The 5,285-nt window shown below is 44.1% G+C and overlaps 1 pseudogene; it reads left to right on the top strand.

The window, feature by feature from the left end:
* Nucleotides 1–349: 349 nt before the first annotated feature.
* LOC102428114 lies at nt 350–1,150 on the top strand (annotated as a pseudogene).
* The last annotated feature ends 4,135 nt before the right edge of the window (nt 1,151–5,285 follow it).

The following is a 5,285-nucleotide window of genomic DNA, read 5'->3' as shown; positions in this document are numbered from 1 at the left end:
AGTGTGGGGCATGCAGGAGGCAGCTGATTGATGATTCTCTCTCATCACTGATGTTTCTATCTCTCTCTCCCTCTCCCTTTCTCTCTGAAATCAATTAAAAAAAACTTTAAAAAAATAAAACATTATGTTGTACAACTGAAATATATACAATTTTTATTTGTCAATCATACATCAAAAAAGCTGAGTAAAAGACTAATTTAATTCTTCTGGGATGTGGCCAGACTTTTTTTTTAAATTAAGCTTTTTAGGTGATTATAATGGGCAGCCAGGATTGAGAGCCACTGGTCTAAGCAGCTGTGAAGAGGGACTTAGGCTGTAGCCAGAGATATTGATTCCATACTGAACCCACTTAGTTGGCACCAACCTTGACTTCCAAATGGAACAGTACATCTAGAAAAGGAAAAGCGGTGGCCTCTGCATCATAAATCTGAAGAGCACCTGGGAGAAGCTCCTGCTGGCAGCTCGTGCCATTGTTGCCGCTGAAAACCCCGCTGATGTCAGTGTCATATTGTCCAGGAATGCTGGCCAGCGAGCTGTGCTAAACTCTGCTGCTGCCACTGGAGCCACTCCTATTGCCGCTTCACTCCTGGAACCTTCACCAACCAGATCCAGGCAGCCTCCCTGGAGCTGAGACTCCTGCTGGTTACTGATTCCAGGGCTGACCACCAGCTTCTCACAGAGGCATGTTACGTTAACTTGCCCATCATTGCTCTGTGTAACACAGACTCTCCGTTGCGCTATGTGGACATTGTCATCTGTTGCAACAATAAGGGGGCTCACTCAGTGGGTCTGATGTGGTGGATGCTGGCCCAAGACGTACTGCGCATGTGTGGCACCATCTCCCATCAACACCTGTGGGAGGTCATGCCTGAAACCTATTTCTTCTACAGAGATCCTGAAGAGATTGTAAAGGAAGAGCAGGCTGCTGCTGAAACGGCTGTCAGCAAGGAGGAATTTCAGAGTGAATGGACTGCTCCCACTCCCAAGTTCACTGCTGCTCAGCCTGAGGTTGCAGGCTGGTCTGAAGGCTTGCAGGTGACTTCTGTGTCCATTCAGCAGTTTCCTGCTGAAGACAAGCGCTCAGCCTGCCACTGAAGACTGGTCTGCAGCCCCCACTGAATGGGTAGGAACAACCACTGCGTGGCCCTAAGCTGTTCTTCCACAAACTCTTACCAGAATGGAAATAAGGTTGATGGAAAGAAACAGTTTCTTTTAAAAAATATATAGTGGTGAGTCTTACAACTATCATAATTTCAAAATAATGATGGGCATATTGATATTTTAAGAGTTCTGTTTCATTCTAATGTGATAAAAAAAAATATGTGTGTGGTTTCTGTTGGTGGCCAAGTCACAGATCCTCTAATATGATGATGGATTGCCAAACTGGTTTGGCTCAGTGGATAGAGCATCGGCCTGAGGACTGAAGGGTCCCAGGTTCAATTCCAGTCAAGGGCATGTACCTTGGTTGTGGGCGCATCCCCAGTAGGGGGAGTGCAGGAGGCAGCTGATTGATGTTTCTCTCTCATTGATGTTTCTAACTCTCTATCCCTCTCCCTTCCTCTCTGTAAAAAACCAATAATATATATATATATATTTTTAAAAAATAATATGATGATGGATTGTTGTCTGCATTCATGATTGAAGGAAATGCTAAAATATAGTTAATCGCCCTGACCGGTTTGGCTCAATGGATAGAGTATTGGCCTGCGGACTCAAGGGTCCCAGGTTCGATTCCAGTCAAGGGCATGTACCTTGGTTGCGGGCACATCCCCAGTAGGGAGTGTGCAGGAGGCAGCTGATCGATGTTTCTCTCTCATCGATGTTTCTAACTCTCTATCCCTCTCCCTTCCTCTCTGTAAAGAATCAATAAAATATATATTTTAAAAAATAAAATATAGTTAAAAGAGAGAGGAAATAAAGATGCAATTTTCTGAACCCTAGTTCATGAACCCTCAGAATTTTAGCCACAGACCCCTTAGAAGACCAGGGGTGCTAGTTAAGGATCCACGTGGCCTTCCTGGTGCTCCTTTGTGCCAATCACCTTTGGTTCAAGATCCCTCACTGGAGGTCTCTTTTGGGGGGGAGGGCAGGTGTAAGGCTGGAGATTGAGTTTTTAGAAACAGCCTGTGGTGCTGCCTTCCCTCCGTCTGCACTCTCAGAGCTATGTCCTTTGGTTTTCTCTTGTGGCAGGTAGGAGACTTTGCACCTCACATAGGGTTTCTCTTTCAACAAGTGTTAACTGAGCATCTAGTGAGTGAAGGGCTCTGTGCTATGCTCCAGACATGGGAATGGATACACAAAGAGATAGTTATTAGTAATAACAACTACCATTTACCAAACACTTTTTATATACCAGGCACCATGTCAGTACTTCATTCATGTGTGCATTTATTCATTCAGTAAATATTTGCTGTTTACTATGTGCCAGGCACTGTTTTAGTGGCTGTGGGGATGGCAGTGAATAAAACAGCTAAATTCCCTGCTCTTATGAAACTTTCACTCTAGTGGGGAGGACACAGGTACACAAAGTAAATAGGTAAATGATAGTCTGCCAGCCTATGGGAAGTGCTATGAAGAAAAACAAAACAGAGAAGGGGGAGAAGGAGTACTCAGGTGGGTGCAGTGTCAAATGGGGTGGCCATGGAAGGTCTCACTGAGGAGATGGACATTTGAGACTAGACCCAAAGGAAGTGAGGGGTGAGCCTTTGTAGGTACTTGGGGGAAGAACATTCTAGGCCAGTGGTTCTCAACCTTCTGGCCCTTTGAATAGTTCCTCATGTTGTGACCCAACCATAAAATTATTTTCGTTGCTACTTCATAACTGTCATGTTGCTACTGTTATGAATCGTAATGTAAATATCTGATATGCAGGATGGTCTTAGGCGACCCCTGTGAAAGGGTCGTTCGACCGCCAAAGGGGTCGCAACCCACAGGTTGAGAACTGCTGTTCTAGGCAAAGAGGACATCTGGGTGAAGACCCTGAGGCCTGAACACGGAGGAGGTTGGCAAGGCTGGCGGAAAGGAGTGAGAGGAAGAATAGTAAGAGATGAGGGCAGAGGGCAAGTGGGAGGAGGGGTACCAGAAGGTACAGGACCATGGAGGCCATTGTAGTAACCTTGGCTTTTACCCAGAGGGAGATGGGAAGCCATAGAGGGTTTGAGCAGAGTCCCCCAACAACACTGTTAGGTGACAGTACCATTATTCCCATTTTTAAATGAGGGAACTACAGCTCAGAACAGCTAAGTGACTTGGCTAGTGAGTGGAAACTTGGGGACCCCACACCTCCTCCTCCCTAGTCTCACACTCAGAGGAGGGCCAGCATGTTTCTTACTACCTTCTGTTCCTTTGTCATTACCCAAGGATCGTACACTACCCTGTGTACCCACTCCTTGCTGTATCCACTAACTTCTGCCTCTTTACTTACTGAGCACCTGTGTGCCAGCTACTGTTTTAGATGCTGAGAATAAATTGATGAATAAGAGAAGTCAGCTCCTTGCTCTCATGGAACTTTTATTCTAGTGGGTGGGGGAAACAGGTATGTAGGAAATTTTTTAAAGAAATGCAGATAGAAGAGTGGCTACGTTATAGAAGCTGGGTATGAGAGGCCTCTCTGTGGAGGTAACATTTAAATTGAGATGTGGGGAACCTAGCTGGTTTGGCTCAGTGGATAGAGCGTAGGCCTGCAGACTGAAAGGTCCCAGGTTCGATTCTGGTCAAGGGCACATGCCTGGGTTAGGGGCACATCCCCAGTAGGGGGCGTACAGGAGGCAGCCAAACAACGACTCTGTCATCATTGATGTTTCTATCTCTCTCTCCTTCTCCCTTCCTCTCTGAAATCAAAAAAAAAAAATATTTAAAAATAAATAAATAAATTGAGATGTGGGGAAGAACATTCCAGGCAGAGGGAGATATGTGAGTAAAAGCTAAGGTAGAAAGGAGCTTAGCATATTAGAGGAACATAGGGCAGGAGCATGGGTTGTGATGCAGTGAGAGGGCAGGATACCCAGTGGCAGCACAGGAGCCAGTTCAGGGGCAGAGCCCTGTGGGTTATGAGCACCTGGGAATCCACTGGAGTGTTTGAAGCAGGGAAAGGCAACGATTTGACTGATGATTTAAGAACATGCTGAAATCATATCTTATAGGGCTATAGTGAAGGAGAATGGATTGGTGGGGAAAGAGGGAATGAAGAAAAGTGAAAAGACTTAGGATACATTTGGAGATACTGAAAGATAGCCTCTAACTTTTTGGCTTGAGCAGCTGCATGAATGGTGATGCCATTTAGAGGCCTGAGGAAGGCTTTGGGCAAGCGACTTTGGAGGAAGAGTCAAGAGTTGTTTTGAGCCGAAACCGGTTTGGCTCGGTGGATAGAGCGTCGGCCTGCGGACTGAAAAGTCCCAGGTTCGATTCCGGTCAGGGGCATGTACGTTGGTTGCGGGCACACCCCCAGTGGGAGATGTGCAGGAGGCAGCTGGTCGATGTTTCTCTCTCATCGATGTTTCTGGCTCTCTATCCCTCTCTCTTCCTCTCTGTAAAAAAATCAATAAAATATATTTTAAAAAAATAAAAAATAAAATAAAATAAAGCTCTGCATATTTATGTTTTTTTTTTTAAAAAAAGAGTTGTTTTGAACATGTCTGTTTGAGATAGTCATGTCAACCAGGCACTTAGATTCATGATTCTTCAGTTTTACAGAGCAGGCTAAGCCGGAGAAGAGATAGAATCTAAGATGGAGGAGGGATAGATTCAGAAATATTGTCACCATGTATACCCACCTGTGCCAAGCTCAGTGTCCGGCATATGGCATGTAGTCTAAAAAATTTTGGTTGGTTGAATGAATTAATTAATAAGTAAAATGTGTTCTTAGAGTTTTGAAATCAGACAGACTTGGGTTCAAATTTAAATCTTGGCTCTGCTACTTACTAGCTTGATGTTGAAGTAGTTATTAAACCTTCTGGAGTCTCAGTTTCCTCATCTATAGAATGAAGACAGCAACAATACCTATTCCATAGGGTTGTCGTGAATATTATACTAAACTTGTGACCCGGTGCACAGATTTGTGCACATTGAAAGGCAATTAATTAGAAGAAATATTTTAATATCACTATTCACCCTTTCTCTATAATAGAAGTGTCAACCAAATTCATGATCAGCAATGACAGATCAAAACACACAGGTGCGATTGGCACCAGCAAGAGCTTTATATGTATTGTGCATGTGCGAGTCAACTTAGCTTTATATATATATATATATACATATATATATACATATATATATATGTGTGTGTA

The sequence above is a fragment of the Myotis lucifugus genome, unplaced genomic scaffold (genome assembly GCF_000147115.1).
Source record: "Myotis lucifugus unplaced genomic scaffold, Myoluc2.0 scaffold_2, whole genome shotgun sequence".
NCBI lineage: Eukaryota > Metazoa > Chordata > Mammalia > Chiroptera > Vespertilionidae > Myotis > Myotis lucifugus.
Note: the sequence above shows the minus strand (reverse complement) of the source record. Positions and strands in the feature narration are given on the sequence as shown.